This window comes from Malania oleifera, chromosome 1 (genome assembly GCF_029873635.1).
Source record: "Malania oleifera isolate guangnan ecotype guangnan chromosome 1, ASM2987363v1, whole genome shotgun sequence".
In the NCBI taxonomy this organism is placed as follows: Eukaryota; Viridiplantae; Streptophyta; class Magnoliopsida; order Santalales; family Ximeniaceae; genus Malania; species Malania oleifera.
In genome coordinates, this window is record NC_080417.1 from 1,461,873 (window position 1) to 1,481,015 (window position 19,143).

The following is a 19,143-nucleotide window of genomic DNA, read 5'->3' on the forward strand; positions in this document are numbered from 1 at the left end:
GAAACTATATAGTATTACTCTATGCATGCATGGTTCCCCCATAATGAAAAAAGATAGAATTAAAAAGATAGAAAAGCAATTAGTGGTCAACTCTTAGCTAGCCAGCTTGCTAACTTTAAGGTTAACAGCTCAAGACCTGGCTAAGAGATGGAAGAGGAAATTAAAGATGTAGAGAGATGATGGCTCCAAGTTGTAAAGCAATTATTAGTTTACTCTCCGGATTTGTAATGATGTGGAGAGCGTGTGGCCATGTGCATGCATGCATGCATACAGCCATGCATGCACGTGTCATCAAACGGACCGTGCATGTATCACACACCACATTTTGGGAGTACGTGTGAGTATAGTCATAAAATTTTATTAAATTTTATTTAAATTCATACAAATTTAAATTTAAAATTTAAAATTTGTACTTTTAAATGTAGGGCGTCGGCAAATCTTTGATGCCTCCTTACTTCCTTACTAAGCGGTACAAGCCGTACTTGTGGGGGTCCCCCCCGGGGAAAATTTTTTGGAGCCCATTCGGAACGGAACCCTAGGCGCAACATATAAAAGGGTGCTTTCGGGTGATTAGGGTTTCTGTGGTTGTATCCGCAAGAGAGAACGAGAGCGAGAGAATTGTATCGCTACACTCTCTGTGATTTCTTCCTGATAATATTGAAATCCCTGCAACTCCGTGGACGTAGGCAAAATTGCCGAACCACGTAAATTTTTGTCTTGTGCGTGTGATTGAATTTTTCTTTGGCGTTATTCTTCCTCTATTTGTTTCTCACAGGTTTCGGAATTTGTTCGTATATTCCTAACAGGATCTAGTCGAGCTACTAATGAAGATTTGACCAAAGGTGAAAGCAAGTGTAGTTTTGGTTTAGGAAGATCGCCCTATTTTAAAAAAAAATAATAATAAATAACGTGTATTTTCTATAGTTTTCTATTTACTAGAATATGTTGGTCGGGATGGATGGTAGGGTTGAAAGGATAAATTTGGAAAATTTCGTGGCTCAATTTGAGACTTAAGTAATCTACCATCTTTAACGTGATACTTGTCATGTCTTCAATAAGTTTGTTACATGAAGACGATACGAATAAAGATATAACAAATTATAAACCACGAAAATTTTGACAATCTTTTTTTAAAAGCTGCTATAGAAAAAAAATGTTAATATGAACATTTGATTTTCATAATTGAATCTATCATCAAAACCTTTTATTTATAGATTTGAAGAATTACTAAAATAGTATGCCCTTTAATTGAAACAAATAATTAATTGAACTATAAGGATTTAATAACGAGAAGTTTCATGTACAATTTTTTTTTATTATCAAATACGTAGAAGTTTCACCTCGATCTCTTTCCTCCTTTTTTTTTTTTTTCAAAACAATGGAGCCTGAGACCATTTAAACGCTCGACTAATATGTCGAGATAATGGGTCTAACCCTAACTCTACCCTTTTTCACTTAAATATTAAAGTATAAATTATCACAAATGAAAAGTCGTAACCTTCACTTAAAACTTAAATGTTCTCATTTCATTCGGGAGAGTTTTGAGTTTACTAAATTTTGTTCTTCAATATTTTTCCTCCCAGGGAGTAATTAACTTGGATTTCATCACTGATTCAAATTTTCGCAGTTCAAATCCTTAATACTCCATTTGAATAAAAAATTTTATTTTAAAAAAATAAAATAAAAAATAAATTTATATGAAATACTATATATTCAAAATAGTATTTCATTTTATGATAATTAAAAACTAAGAAAAATCAAATATTAATAATGTGTAAAAAATCAAATAGGTGTTCATTAATTTACTATATATTTCATTTTTTTTCTCACTTTCTTTGATAATTAACATTTAAAAGTAAAATTTATTATATTTTTTTCTCTTTCATTAATGTTTTAGAGTTAAAAGTGAACCATTTTCAATTTCTTTAATTCGAACTTCATTTAATTTTTTAAAAAGCTTTAATTAATTTTATGAGGTGGCGACACATGCACACCTTTTGCATTGTCTCCCCCAGACACGGATAAGATATATAAAATTGGGGGGACATATGGAGATGGGCGGCGGGGCTTTAATTATGATCAATGCATTAGGCTCCACTAAAGTGAAGAACAATTAATTATGAAAAGTTATTACAGTATTAATATTTGATTTTTCAATTGAAAAGGAAGTAATTATAAGTAGAAATATTTATTCTTATGATAAGTTAATTAGAGGTCCATAGAGTAGCTTGGTTCGAGATCATCACCCCACCTCGGTTAGAGGCTCATATGAGGTCCCTAATCCCCCTCGATTTGAGGTCTTGTGTGCAGCTCGGCTGCACCTCACCCGCACCCACAACAAGCGCAAATTCCACTTGAGGAGGGGCTAAGCCATAAGTAGGGGTGAGCATAATTTGGGTTTAACTAAATTAATTGATTTAGTTTGGTCGATCCAGTTCAGTTAATATAGAGGTTCGGTTCGATTCGATAACAAATTTGGATAATTTCAAGTATATTATTTGGTTTTTGGTTCGAGTATGGGGAATTTTAATTTGGTTAACTGAAAAACTAATTAATTAAAAATTAAATATAAATTAGTAATGTTAATTTAAGTGTAATCCCAAGAGGGGGGTGAATTGGGTATTTTTAAAAAACCTTTAATATTATTTACCACTTAATCCTTATTTCCATATTTAACAAATTAATTGCAGGGGTTTGAAACTGATTCAAATTATTATCTCAATGAATTCTATTTTACCCAATTAATTATCAAGTGCGTGTGGGGTATTCAACAAACACACATGCAAGATAAGTAATTAAATGAGTTGCGGAAATTAAAAGGAGTAAAGGAAGAGAAAAGGCAAACACTTCAGCCAACCTGGCCTACGTTCTTGTCTTGAGCAACCTATTCAAGGATTTCACTAAATCCGTGCTCCTTTAACCGGGACGGAGCTTCCCTTACATCCGCTGCTTACAAGAGGCACAACTTCCTCCTCACCCGGTTCACAACCCGAACCTTGATTACAATTATAGAATTTCAAATTTGCAAAACAACTCAATATTACTTCTAACAAAGCCAGTGAATACAATTGAAAACCTAACACATATCCATATGATAAAACTTAAAACTCGGTATGTATGTAACGATATAATCGTTATATGAATGATATGCTTCACCAAATTTCCCTTTTATAAAATCTCCCAAAATAATTATATAAGTAAATGCTTTGGAGAATTTAGGGTTCTAGTTCAATTTTCTAGATGCACGAATACCAAACGTGATCTTATTAAAAAATTTTTCTTGAATATTATAAAGATCAAGATCAATAAGCTTTATTCCAAATATTCAAAACACAATATGATCTTTGTATATGAATATGCATATATATATATATATATATATATATATATATATGATATGTGTTCCAAAGATCAAAACCCAATATAATATTTTTCAGAAAATATCTCACGATAATATATATATATATATATATATATATATATATATATATATATATAGTTATGAATTCTGGATATTTAATCAAGTGATTTTGTACTATTGAAAATATCGAATCTTTAAATGAATACACACTTGAATAAAAAAAAATTGATCCAATGGCAAAAATTTTCTCAAGTAGTGATCTTGTCAAATACAATCTAATATAAGCACACTCAAGATCAATTTCTCAAATAATATTCAATAATAGATTTTGAGATGAAAAACTCTTTAAGAATAAATATTGACAAACCAATCAATTTACCAAACCTCAATACCAAGTTGAATGCACAACAATTGCTAGAATGCCTTTTGTAGATCAATGTAGCCTTAGCTCAAATTTAACGTATAAACTTTGAAATCCCAAGTAAAAATTTCAGCAGTGTGTTTAAAATTCTCTCAAGTTGTGCTAAATATTCAATTCACTCAATCGTATGCCAAAAGTTTTTTCTCTTTTTTGGGCACTAGGGTTTAGATGTTGATTATATAGATAAACTTGCCCTTAGGATGAGTCTTAACCGTTGGATCAACTTCATTAAAAAATAACTCGCGTGTTCTCTCATTAAGACGATTGAGGATTAGGGCTCAAACGACTGAAGTTCCTTAAAGTTTCGAAAAATCGAACCTTGACATAAGGTCAGGCGACTAAAATTTGGGTTCAGAATTATGAAGTTGCGGGTTCAAACGACTGAACTCAAGGTTCAATCTTATGGTGTGCTTCTGTGTAACGACCTGCTATTTAACTGGGTTTTTTTCTTTTTATATATCCTATAACATATATAATGCTCTGATACCACACTAGATTAAACTCAATCATCAACCTAAGTATCGAAAAGTAGAAATCAAATAAACATAACCATATGTAATTATATACAATACTAGAGTGTTAAATTGTTTCCCAAAATATACATATATAATTGTTCCCCAGAAATATCTTCAACTGGCCAAGGCTATACAAAAATACTTCCAAAAATACTCACTCTAATATCAGGGCAATACTGAGGCCCCTCTATCTGCGAACTTGATCTGCTCGCCTATTTGGATCACCCGAAAAATGTTAAAATAATTTGGATGAGCCAACACTCAGTAAGATGAAATATGTTATTGCTAGTGTGTGGCAAATGAGTTACAATACTATGAAAATTTGTTGCTATAAAAATCATGTATAACTAAACCTATAAATACAATACAAGAATAGAAACCATTCCAATTTTCCATATTGCTTAACATATCTGTAATTTTAGATTACTAGTCAAAATACTTCTAATGTACATAAGTATATTCTCTGTCTCTACAAATCTATATATACATAATAATAACTGAAAACTTCCCTGTGGATAACTGTGTGTCATGATTTAATCCCTCATGACAGGGTTGTGCGGCCCGTAGGCGGGATCTACCATAACTGGCCAACCAGGGTAAACCACTATACTCCCTCAGTCTGATCTGCCCTCCTCAACCCACATCTGATGGGGAGCTTGTCCACGTCAGGGCACTATACGATCGACCTACTACCACGTATTATCTGAATAGGTGGTTGCACTCTATAAACCATATGTAGCTATGATACCGTGCTTTGCTCTATGGTCCAACAGGGTCTGATACTATATAATATATTTCTATATACAACTAACTATTTTACTATGATTCTGTAATAACTGTATTAACCATAACACTATAATAAACTGTAACTGTATCATCTGTATTTCTGAACTGAACTGTAATCTATAAGTCATGGTACTAAAAACTGTATAATCATGGTACTATAAAATGTATAATCATGGTACTGAAAACTGTATAATCATAGTATTCTGTAATTACTATAAAACATAACCACTGGCTGTATATTCTGTAAATCATATCCTGAAAATATTGTAAAACATGTTTCTTTACTATACTCATATCCTCAAGCCACACAGAAGTTTTAAACATATTATACATAAATGATAAACTGTATAAATTTCTATTGTGAATAATCATCTAATAAAAACGTATAGTTTATACTGAAACATAGTAAAATTGTCTAGCATAGCATATTTCCCTTACCTAATTTCTACTAAAACCCTCCAACTGTAATGGGTCCTACACCCGCAGGGTTCTCCACTCAACACCCAAAAAATCATAAATCTCAGAACAAAACATTACTATTTCTACGTCTATTACATTTCTCACAACTGCTAGAAATCCAAATTTCGAATAAAAGACCTTATCCTGGATTTGGGATGAATTCCAACTTCGTCCCACTGACAATCCGCTCCGGCAGACTTGCAGAGAACTCCGCCAGAAGAGTCGTGGTGGCCTCAGATCATCGATCCAGCGACTGACGGGGCCAAAATCGAAGGAAGAAGAGGGAGGAGCCGTAGGGGTAGAGAGAGAAAGACTATGACAAATTTATGCGATTAAAATCAGTTTAGGGCTATTTATACTGCGGACTTCGTCGACAAGCCACGTCATCTCATCGACGAGTCCTTAAGTAATTTAGTCGACGAACCTTACCCTTCGTCGACGAAATTCAGAGTAGTTCAAATTCTTCTCTCAGTATCTTCTCATCGACGAGGTCCCCTTATGCACTCGTCAACGAATTCCCTGTGTTCGTCGACGAGACCCTATGGAAAATCTTTCAGGTTATTCCATCCAAAATGTAATGTCGTCGACGAAGTCGGCTGCCTCCTTCTGTTATTGTTTCCATTTCTCTCCCTCGTTATTATTTAAATACTATTATTCTTCGAGTCATTACAAAACCTATTTCTGCGTTTCTCCAATAATTCTTTAGCCGGCTAAACTTAATCTTCAGTCATTTGAAAAAAAATTTCAGACGACTGAGCTTAAACTTTGGTCTTCTGAAGTTGAATCTTCAGACGACTGAACATACACTTCAGTCTTCTAAAGTTGACACTTCAGTCTTCTGGTCAAGGAGTTTGGTCTTCTGAACAAAACATTTTCTGGATTTTTCTTTTTAGTTTCAAAAACCTGTTTTTGCTCCCTTTCTTTGCTCTTTTATAAAATATTTTACGGAGTTTTTAAAAAATCTCTAAGTCTATAAATATCCCCTAAAGATGTTCATAAGATGCATGAGTCCTAAGGTCAATCTAGGGTATATTTTGAGTTTCGAATTAAATCATATGAAATATGTAAATACATTAAGTTCTAAATACCCATTTCCATGACGATCTTGAACTTGCGCTTGCATCTTCATTCTTCTACTCTTTTAGTTCCATGGATTGTGCCAAGATGTATATACTTTAATCTTCATGGCTTCCATGACTTTCTAGTCTTCTGTGCATGCTAAATATTGTTTTTATTCATAATTTCAATGCACAGATCAAATACCATGTGACTTGCCAATATCAAAACAAGATTGGACTCATAGAGTCAACAAGTAATATTAAATATAACTGATATATTATATAATTGTTCGATTTTCTTAATTTATTTATTAAATCAATGTCATTCTCCTAATTCAACTTTTACAATTAAAAGAAAGGGTAAACATTAATTTTATAATCAATTTTAAAATTTGCGATAATATTTTATTTTTATAATTAACTTTAAATTATTTCGATCAGGTATGGTTTGATTACAACACCTAATTCGGTCTGTTCGGTTAGAGATTATTGTTAACTGAAAATTTTAGTTAATTAGGTTAATTAACCGAATTTTGCCGAACCGGCCGTTTGTTGAAATATTTTCTAGAATAATCGATTTTATGAGTTTTTTTAAAGACTTCCATTTATGAGTTTTCTAAGACATTCATGATGAGTATTTAATGTTACGTGGGTTTGTTCACATTGGAAAGAGTAGAAAATGAAAAGTTATTAATAAATGATAAGGTGAAATAATATCTCAAAGTTGGTTAAGAGATAGTATTAGTGTGTACTCTAGCACACCCTAGGATGGTGCTAGTGGAGCATTTAGTTGGCGCACAAGCACGTTTGTGTCATTGCGACATCATGACCGTTGTTCATGATCGGATGGCTTAAAATTAATCTTATATTTTTTAAAAGATCTAGTTGTGCGATCTGAACCATACAAATAATCTCACGTTCAGAATAATTGATTTTCAGAATATCTCGACAAGGGCGCGGCCAGGAGACCTTGGAAGTGCGACTTGGTCAGCGGTAACACAAAAAAAATAATGATTTTCCATAATGTGTCAACCAATGCTCGACTAGGACACGACCAGGTTGACGCCTGATCTATTTCAGAAATTTGTTTCGCGAATGACATAGATTTAAACAGATGCAACCTTTCAGAAAAGACATAATTCTGTATATTTAAAGACAAAATTAATTCCAAGAATCATAAAAAAAATTATCAATGATTTCTCTCTTTAATTATATCATCTTAAATCTTGGGTTCTATTTTCTGTAGAAAAAAATTCTAAAATGTAAATACCCAAACCCAAGTGGGTTCCTAAATATAATTTTTTTAGTGGAAGCAAATAAATCTAAATTATTTTTATTACCAAAGCACTAATTAGTTTTATTACAAATATATATTTCAAGTATTAAAATTAACATTCTTAAAATTCTAAAATATACAAACATATTCTAAAATTGTATTATGCTAAATTCTTATTCTACTCTACTCTTTCTATTTCCGTCCATGCACTTATTGCGCCAAGTTTCTGGTACACTCTTCAGAATTATGTGAAATGTAAAATAATAAGTGGGGTGAGACAAGACTCAATAAGTAAATAAGATTATTATCAATATGTAACTAAAATGAGCTTTCATAATATTATAATTTCATAAAATAATATTTAATATTATAACTTCAAAACTACTTTTAAAATAGATGTAAATTTAAAATTTGTTGTATAAAACTTTTACTATCATTTTTAGCAGTAAAATTTTATAATCATATACTATTTCCTTATGCGTTTCCTTCATATCATCATTTAGACACAAAGATGCAGGGATCACATAAACATATAATTTTCCTTCAAATTATCAATAACTTTGTTCCCGTAATTAAATATGTATATATATACTGGAAAAAAAAAAAAGTCTCCCGTAAGCCTATTAATCGTAAGTCATGTTTACCCCCATGATTGGGTTGTACGATTCGAAAACTGGACTTAACTGGCTAGCCGGCCAAATTAAATCAACATACATCATCATTAAGTGAGATTTTCCCTATTAAGTCCTAATCCGAAACCAGGTGTGCACTCAGGAGAAATTCACTACCATATATAACTGTAACGACCTGCTTTTATATACCATTTTTTTTCGTTAATATATATAAAACATATAGCAAATTTGTCTGTAATACTACTGAAGACATCTCAGGCCTAAAGGAGCACTGAGGAAACTCTGTCCACAATACATTCCTAAGCAATGGTAAACATGAAACTGTAAACAATTATATACAATACCAGAAATCTAAATAGTCCCGAAATATACATCACAAAATACCCAATGACGTCATCAAAATCCTGGGATCTACCCCCAAACCTTAGTAACGACCTCAAAATCTCAATATAAAATGTGACATCATAAATGGAAAAGTCAACCTGAACCCGTGGGTAACGGGGACACTTGTCAATCACAGCGGAAACCTAAACAGCAGTAAAAATAAATCTCAAACATCCATCCATAAAATATAATACCATAGTTATCTACATTCCCAAAATACTGTAATTATTTACATTCTTTCAAAAAGTCAAAATAACACTAGGATCATACAACAAGAATCTCCTGATCTTAGTTCAACGCTTACCCTTCTAGTATGGAAGCTAAACCCACTCAATGGCGGCATTGACCCGCCGATCCCTCTGGATTTTCTGAAAATCATTTAATGTCCGGGGGTGAGACACTTCTCAGTAAGGGAAAATAAACTAAATACAGTTATGTGGCAACATGAATATTTAATGCACTTATATATATATACAGTACATTTCATAACTCTATAAATATTCATTATATCATACTGGATAATCATATACTTTCATATTTGTTAATAATTCATAACATACATAAAACATCTGTTATAACTGTAATACTGAAAATATACCCAGGATGAATGGTTAGTTGGTGTCATGTATTACCCCCCATGACGGGTTGTGCAACCCGAAGGCGAAACCTGACAATGGCTGGCCGACCACTACCAAGTCAAATATGTTTGTAAGTACGATGGGCCCGCCACAACATGGTCCGGACTACCAGGTGGACGTCCACACTTTACTGAAAGTCACATCGACTATCCATCTCCCACCCCCTCGTGGGGTGGTTAGCACTAATCTGATCATAAACATCTGATCTATAAGCTACGGTATTGAGTAGGGGTGAGCATAATTCAGTGAAAACCAAATTAACCGACTAAAATTGGTCGGTTCGGTTCGAGTAAAAAACTTGGTTCGGTCGGTTCAGTTGGGATTTTATAAAAATTCGGTTAATCGGTTTCAGTTCGGTTAACCGATTAACCAAATTATTAATTAATTAAATTTTGAATATAAATTATGAATATAATTGTTTTTTATTATGAATATGGATATACCTTATGGAAATTAATGTTGTCGTCGAAGAGGATGACGATGCCAACAATAAATATTTTTAGCGAAATTTTTTTCATCTTTTTTATTTTCAACGTTTCAATAATAACAAAAACATTGCCTTCTTTTTTATTTCCACTTGATTTGCGAAGACCTAGAATAAATAAATAAATAAAATTTATTGCACCTCAAAATAAATAAGCCTATGTGATAGAGTAAATGCATTGACATAATTATTAAAATAAATTAGTTATGAAAATTTTATTTAATGTATAATTGAATAAATTCAGTTAAAATCGATTAACCGAATTACCCGAATTGCTAATTCGATCGGGTTCGGTTCGGCGTGTTTCAGTAGTTCGGTCGGTTCGGTTAATAGCATTATTTAACTAAATTTTTTGGTTAATTCGGTTAATTACCCGAATTTGGCTGAACCGACCGTTTGCTTACCCCTAGTACTGAGCCCCTGAACTGAACTAAACTAACATCCGGATTTTGATAACATATAATACATTATCATATATAACATCATTACGGCCTCGTGCCGAACATATCGTAATTACGGCCTCGTGCCGAACATAACATAACTCCACGGCCTCGCGCCGGAATCATTTCAGGTATATACATTCTGAAAATAACTCAATTATCATGTATTCGTCAAAATCATCTTAACATAACATATCTTTTCCTAATACCTGAAAACATACTTTCCTCATAAAATCTTTCATATTATAATACGTTTCACGTAAAATAATATTCATGTCACACATGCGCTGTATAAAATCATACTTTTTATTCTAAAATCGTAATTCTCTGGTCTTATACATACATATACATTTCAACATAATAGCATTATTTCCTAAACGTACATTTCATCCATAATATACAAATATAACATATGCTTTTCTGAAAATAAATGGAAAGTAACTGCTTTAGTTTATTCTCTTACCTAACTATTAAGAAAGCCCCTAAAATATCCTGGTCTAACCTCCGTAGGATTTCCTGATCAATACCCTAAAACTAAAAATTTTCAATATTAAACTTCAGTATTTTCATACGTACATCATTTTTTATAACTACCATAAGACCAAATTTGACTTAAAAGGTCTTACCTCAACTTAGAGATGATTTCCAACTTGCTTTCACCAACGATCCGCTCTAACAAATTTGGAGAGAACTTCCCCAGGAGCATTGTGGTGACTTCAAAACGTCAAACCGGCATAAATTCGGCCCAAAATCGAAGAGAGAGAGAGAGAGAGAGAGAGAGAGAGAGAGAGAGAGAGAGAACCGAAGGGGAGAGAGAGAGGAGAGCTGCTTAATAATGAAGTTAAAAATCGGATTTTGATATTTATAGAGCAGGGAATTCGTCGACGAGCCACATCATTTGTCAACGAATCCTTCAATAATTTCGTCGATGAAATTCAGTTCTCGTCAACGAAATTCAATCGGCTCAAACCTCTCTCGATATTTCTTTGTTGACGAAATTCAGTCTTCGTCAACGAATTCTCTTAAGCCCTCGTCGACGAATCCCCTGTATTCGTCGACGAAACCCTAATGATTCCCCCTTTTTCATCTTTATTATTTAAATTCCATTTTATTCGAGTTGTCACAACTAACACCACAGAAACATCTACCCTTCTAGAAAGGGCAGTGCAAGAACTCCTCTACCCGTAAGTTTGATCTGCTCGCCTAGTTAGATCACCTGAAAAATGGTAAGTCACTAGAATGAGATAACGCTCAGTAAGAGGAAATGTGCTATTACTAGTGTGTGGCTACTGAGTTACACATTTAAATCTACTATTATAGTACTTGAGATTGTAAAACTGCTAGTCTAGTATACTGTACAGATCACGTTTATTATAGCTTAAAATACAACTGGACATATGAATGTTCTAATCACACATAATTCTAATATTATAATAAAACTATTGTTGCACTGTATATCTGTATATATATATATATATATATATATATATATATATAAACAAATGTGATAATACCCTGAGAACTGAATGTTATGATTTAACCCCTTATGACAAGGTTGTGCGGCTCATACGTAGGACTTACTTTGGTTGGCCTACTAGGCAAGTCAATACATATCTCTATCAACCATCTGGCCCACTGTAGTCTCTTCGGGCATACTATTACTCTATCTCGTCTAACCGGCAATTCAACCTAGATTTCTAGGGAGACTGTAATCTCTCCTAGTGCTGTTAGACGGAATCCACGCACTATCTAAGATATGTGGTTGCACTCTAATCTGATATAGCAACGGTACCGTGCTCCGCTGTCTGAATCTGACTGAATATCTCCACAAGGTCTGATACTATTTAGTACTGATATATATAATTATCTTACTGTTTTTACCATGATATAGAAATAGCCATAACATCTTTAAACTGCTTTGTATAATCTGAATTTCTGACTAAATAATAAAATAAACTGAATAACTGAATGTTACGGATCTGAAGTCATGGCATTCTAAAAAATACTTTAAATCATATTTTCTGAAAATTGATATCAATATTTTCCTGCTTATAAATTGTACAACATGATATTTATATAACCATATATATATATTATATCAAACTATAGTAAACTCAGCCACACTTTAAAGTAATTAAACTTCATGCTTTAAAAATTGCATTTTATGATATAATAATAAAATTCTGAGAAACTGAATAATAATATTGATGCATATATATATATATATATATATATATATAATTTTTTGGTAAACTTTCTAAAGTTCCTAGCATAGCATATTTCTCTTACCTGACTACTGAAAAGCTCCTACAGTGTCTAGTCCTACACCCGCAGGGTTCCCCCTTCAACACCCTGAAAATAATATCTCCATGAATAAAATTTCAATATTTTTTCGAGTACTACATTTCCTACGACTGTGGAAAAGCCAAATACTAATTAAAAAGTCTTACTTTGATTTTGGGATGGAGTCCAAGTTAGTCCCACCAACAATCCACTCTAGTAGACTTGAAAAGAACTTTCCCAGGAGTGTCGTGGTGGCTTCGAATCGTCAAACCAGCAAGAATCCAGCCCAAAATCTTAGAGAGAAGTGGAAGGGGACGAATAGAAGAGAGAGAGAGAGAAGAGGGTTTCTGCGCGTAAATCTACAAAAAAATTCGAGTTGACGAGCCACGCCACTTCGTCAATGAGGCCACGAAGGAAGTTCATCGACGAATGGCTATTTCTCGTCGACGAGATTCAAAACTGAAAAATAGTCTCTCGGTATCTTCTCATCAACGAGACACGTGTCCCGGTCGACGATCCTAATAAGCTACTTCGTCAACGAACGCGAACCTGCTGTGACCCCCATTTACAATTTCCTTTCTTTCTCCTTTTATTATTTAATTAATATAATTCCTTCGAGTCTCTATATAACCACTCTGTAAACAGTATACATGTATTCTAATCCATTTAAACTTTAGGCTACTGTACCGAACATTCACAATTTTTTGTATCCTCTGAGTCATAAGGGGTTTTGAAAACATCTTTTTATATAATTTATGCAATTAAAATAATATCATGAAGATCTTATTGTTACTCATATTTTCATGAAATACGTAACGCAAATTAAACTCATGCCATCTTTGCTCATATTTTCGTGAAATATGCAATATAGAAATAAATTCATGCCATACAATTTTTGTGTTAAAAATATTTTCTTGAATAGAAATTAATGCTATAAAATATCTGAAGGGTTTAGAACATTTCTTAACTCAAAAATAAATGTAAGTATATTAAAGATAAAACTGGTCTTGTAAGAACCCGAACTGTAGTATGTGGGTTAATATTGAAAGAAGGGTAAAAAGGTAATTGGGCAGACTTCGTCGACGAGGCCATCATTCGTCGATGAAGGTTGAAGGCTCCTCGTCAATGAAATTCAGAGACTCGTCGACGAGGGAATGCCGAGAGGTTCGGAGGAATTGGAAATATCCGGCTCGTTGACGAGGCCACCGTCTTATCAACGAATCCACCCGAGTCAAGGGCTATAAATATCAATTCCATTGCTTCTAAGCTACGTAATCTCAAACATCCTCTCTCTCTCTCTCTCTCTCTCTCTCTCTCTCTCTCTCTCTCTTTCTCCTCGATTTCTTCGCCGTTTGTTGCCTTATTCGTAAATCCAATGTTACTGCGAGGATCAGAGAAGGATTCTCTACGTTTCTAGCGGATCAGAATCTTGTTTCGAGCGATTTCGAGTTTCGGGCTAAAATCGAGGTAAGACTTGGTTTTCGTTTATGACTCAGTATATGTGTAGCAGTACGAATTGTAAGTATGTATTGTACTGTGGTTTGTAGGTTTTGGGGTCTCAGTTTGTAGTTTTGGGGACCGTAGAGCTCATAGTTGGAATTCGGATTAAGGTAAGGGGATTCAATTTATATCAGTTTATTTTCGAAATTAGGATCGGTAAGCTTGTAGGCTACGATCGTATGTATGTTTTGGTAACTTATTTGGGAAAATCTATAGGGTAAAATACAGGATTTTCAGGTTACAGTTTTCAAGAAAATTTGGGGATTTCGAATATCATCTCTACTTTGTTTGGAAAACCGTTCGTTTTATTTAAACTGTATTATTGAGATGACTATTATCCATGTTTGCATAAATTGTATACTTGAAATGGAAAATGATATGATTTACCGTAAACCAAATAAATGTGGTATGTATGGTTGTATGTATTCGTTCCAGGTATTTGTAAAACAGTTATGTGACGGATAATTACTGTACGCTGAAATGTATATTTCAAAATGATTCCAGGTTTTGTGAAATCGGCTAGGGGCGGCTAATTACCGTACGCCAAAACAGCTATGTGGCGACTAATTACCATACGCTGCGCCATGTATTGGTTAACTAACGCGGGCGAGAGTGGCCGGCTCTATATTCGAGGTATGAAATATCACCAGTATGTTCCGGCTGGTCACCGATGGGTGTGCTCTACACCGTATGGAGCAATGTAATCACTGTGGGCCTCGGTCATCATAGCGTAATTGCGTATGTAGCAATGTAATCGTTGTGAGACTCAGGTGACCTTGTGTAGTTGCGTATGGAGCAAGGTAATCACTATGGGCCTCGATTGTCGCAACGTAGTTGCGTATGTAGCAATGTAATCGTTGTGAGACTTAGGTGACCTTGTGTAGTTGCGTACTAGTGTGACGACATTGACCGTATGTTTTGGGTATCGTATGTACTGGAATGGTTTTGTGAAAATACTTGAATTGTATGTAATTGTATGAAACTATATGGAAATGTTTCGAACTGTATCGTATTTTATAGTATTATGAAGTATGTAAAATAACACTGGTATGTCACACACTGATATAACCTGCTTTCTTCCTTACTAAGGGGTGTCTCATCCCGAATGTACATACAATATTTTTAAAGTCCTTCAGGCAGCCGAAATTAGCATCCTAGCATCTAGAAGCGGGGGTGTCATTAGCTACTCCTAGTACCTGTTAGGTACGAGTTTTGATATCCAAGATGTTGGGATGGTTTTGTAGACACCTGGGATATGTTTGGTATTATGGGAATGTATATCCTAGCTTGTATAGACTCTGGTATGATACTGTATATGTATAAAAAGACCGTATTTCGCTGCGTATTTTGATGAGTATGGATGTTTATGTGTATGTATATAGGGAATCCGTTCACCCCATAGGGTCGGACCCTCTTTTTGTGTTGTATCATGTATGTTTTAATTGATATAGAGACAGGTTGGGTTACTAAATTCACACCCCTAGCCATAAGGATGAAAGGCACACTCCCCCCAAAAAGGGTAGGCACAAACATAGTCAAACAGATCATTCTCTCTTCTAAAAAATAAATAAATAAATAAATTCTTTTTCATTTTCAGATATTAGTCCACTAACTTAAGCAATGAAGAAATCTCACTCTGACCTCCCAAGATTCTTTTCTCATTTTGTAGATCATACGGACGTAACCCTTCAGCAAGTTTGAAAATGATAATCCATTATTTAGCATCAATAATTAATCTAGTATTTTGGGGGAGTTAGAAAAAATTTATTAAAAATAAAAGCCACAAAGCAATAATGGAACTCGAATTTTTTTGTTTAATAAACCCCAATATTGTAATTTTTTTATAATAATTATGTATCTTGAAGAATACAAGAATTACATAAATATGATTTATGATATATTGATTCGTATATTTTTTTGTTCATTTTCAATATGCAAGCGACAATTATAATTACTAAAAAATGGAGCACTTATTTAAGAGAAAAGCAATATATAATGTATTTTAATAGTTATTATATATTTATATAAAAGTCACACACTCTCTATCAATTAAGAGAAAATGATGCAATTTTCATTCAAATGAAATCTATTAGATAGCGATATCCTTAATGCTCCATATTGATATAATAAATATAAAAATACAATCGTGTTATGTTAGACGGACTCGTGATGACATGGGCCCACGTGGCAGTAGCTAATTAGATTCTATAGGTAGGTCCCACACTATTGAATCCACGATACAGGATTCAATCAGGTGCTGTCATGTGAGCTCATGTCATCACATATTCATGTTGTTAAACATTTTCTAATTGGATATGGAGTCGGAGTTTTAAGATATAAATCTACTGATTTAAAGTTCATGGACTAAGCCAACTCAACCCTAATCTCATACTTAGGGATGATTTTCAACCTGCTTTCACCAACGATCTGCTATGACAGATTTGGAAAGAACTTCTCCAGGAGCGTTGTGGTGACTTCAAAACGTCGAACCGACATAAATTCAGCCCAAAATCGAAGAGAGAGAGAGAGAGAGAGAACCGAAGGGGAGAGAGAGAGGAAAGCTTGCTTAATAATGAAGTTAAAAATCGGATTTTGATACTTATAGAGTAGGGAAGTCGTCGACGAGCCACGTCATTTGTCGACGAATCCTTCAGTAATTTCGTCGATAAAATTCAGTTCTCGTTGATGAAATTCAATTGGCTCAAACCTCTCTCGGTATTTCTTCGTTGACAAAATTTAGTCTTCGTCAACGAATTCTCTTAAGCCCTCGTCGACGAATCCCCTGTATTCGTCGACGAAACCCTGATGATTCCCCTTTTTTCATCTTTATTATTTAAATTCCATTTTATTCAAGTTGTCACAACTAACACCACAGAAACATCTACCCTTCCAGAAAGGGCAGTGCAAGAACTCCTCCACCCGTGAGTTTGATCTGCTCGCCTATTTGGATCACCTGAAAAATGGTAAGTCACTGGAATGAGATAATGCTCAGTAAGAGGAAATATGCTATTACTAGTGAGTGGCTACTGAGTTACACATTTAAATCTACTATTATAGTACTTGAGATTGTAAAACTGCTAGTCTAGTATACTGTACAGATCACGTTTATTATAGCTTAAAATACAATTGGACATCTGAATTTTCTAATCACACATAATTCTAATATTATAATAAAACTGTTGTTGCACTGTATATCTATATCTATATATATATATATATATATATAAACAAATGTGATAATACCCTAGGAACTGAATGTTATGATTTAACCCCTCATAACAGGGTTGTGCGGCCCATAGGCGGGACTTACTCGGATTGGCCTACCAGGCAAGTCAATTCATATCTCTATCAACCATCTGACCCACTACAGTCTCTCCGGGCATACTACTACTCTATCTCGTCTAACCGACCACCTCAACCTAGCTTTTTAGGAAGACTGCAATCTCTCCTGGCGTGGTTAGATGGAATTCACACACTATCTGAGATATGTGGTAGCACTCTAATCTGATATAACAACGATACCATGCTCTTCTGTCTGAATCTGACTAAATATCTCCACAGGGTCTAATACTATTTAGTTCTTATATATATATATAACTATCTTACTATTTTTACCATGATATAGAAATAACCATAACATCTTTAAACTGCTCTGTATAATTTAAATTTCTTACTAAATTATAAAATAAACTGAATAATTGAATATTAATGATCTAAAGTCATGTCATTCTGAAAAATATTTTAAATCATATTTTCTGAAAACTGATATCAATATTTTCCTGCTTATAAACTATACAACATGATATTTGTATAACCATATAAATATTATATCAAATTATAGTAAACTCATGTCACACTATAAAGTAATTAAACTTCATGCTCTAAAATTTGCATTTTCTGATATAATAATAAAATTCTGAGAAACTGAATAATAATACTGATGCATATATATATATATATATATATATATATATATATATATATGTTTTTGGTAAACTTTCTAAAGTTCCTAGCATAGCATATTTCTTTTACCTGACTATTGAAAAGCTCCTACAGTGTCTAGTCCTACACCCGCAAGGTTCTCCATTCAAAACAATATCGCCCTGAACAAAATTTCAGTATTTTGTTGAGTACTATATTTCCTACAACTGCGGAAAAGCCGAATGCTAATTAAAAAGTCTTACCTTGAATTTGGGATGGAGTTTAAGTCAGTCCCACCAATGATCAACTCTAGTAAACTTGAAGAGAACTTTCCCAGGAGTGTCGTGGTAGCTTCGGATCGTCGAATCGGTAAGAATCTGGCCCGAAATCTTAGAGAGAAAGGGAAGGGGATGAACAGGAAAGAGAGAGAGAGAGAGAGAGAGAGAAAGAGAAGGGTTTCTGTGCGTAAATCTGCAGAAAAATTCAAATTTAGGCTATTTATACACCTGCACTCGTCGACAAGTCACGCCACTTCGTCGATGAGGCCACAAAGGAAGTTTATCGACGGTCGAATCGGTAAGAATCTGGCCCGAAATCTTAGAGAGAAAGGGAAGGGGATGAACAGGAAAGAGAGAGAGAGAGAGAGAGAGAGAGAGAGAGAGAGAGAGAGAGAGAGAGAGAGAGAGAGAGAGAGAAAGAGAAGGGTTTCTGTGCGTAAATCTGCAGAAAAATTCAAATTTAGGCTATTTATACACCTGCACTCGTCGACAAGTCACGCCACTTCGTCGATGAGGCTACAAAGGAAGTTTATCGACGAATGGTTATTTCTTGTCGACGAAATTCAGAGCTGAAAAATAGTCTCTCGATATCTTCTCGTCAACGAGACATGTGTCCCCGTCGACGATCCCAATAAGCTACTTCATCGACGAACACGGACGTGCTGTGACCCTCCTTTACAATTTCCTTTCTTTCTCCTTTTATTATT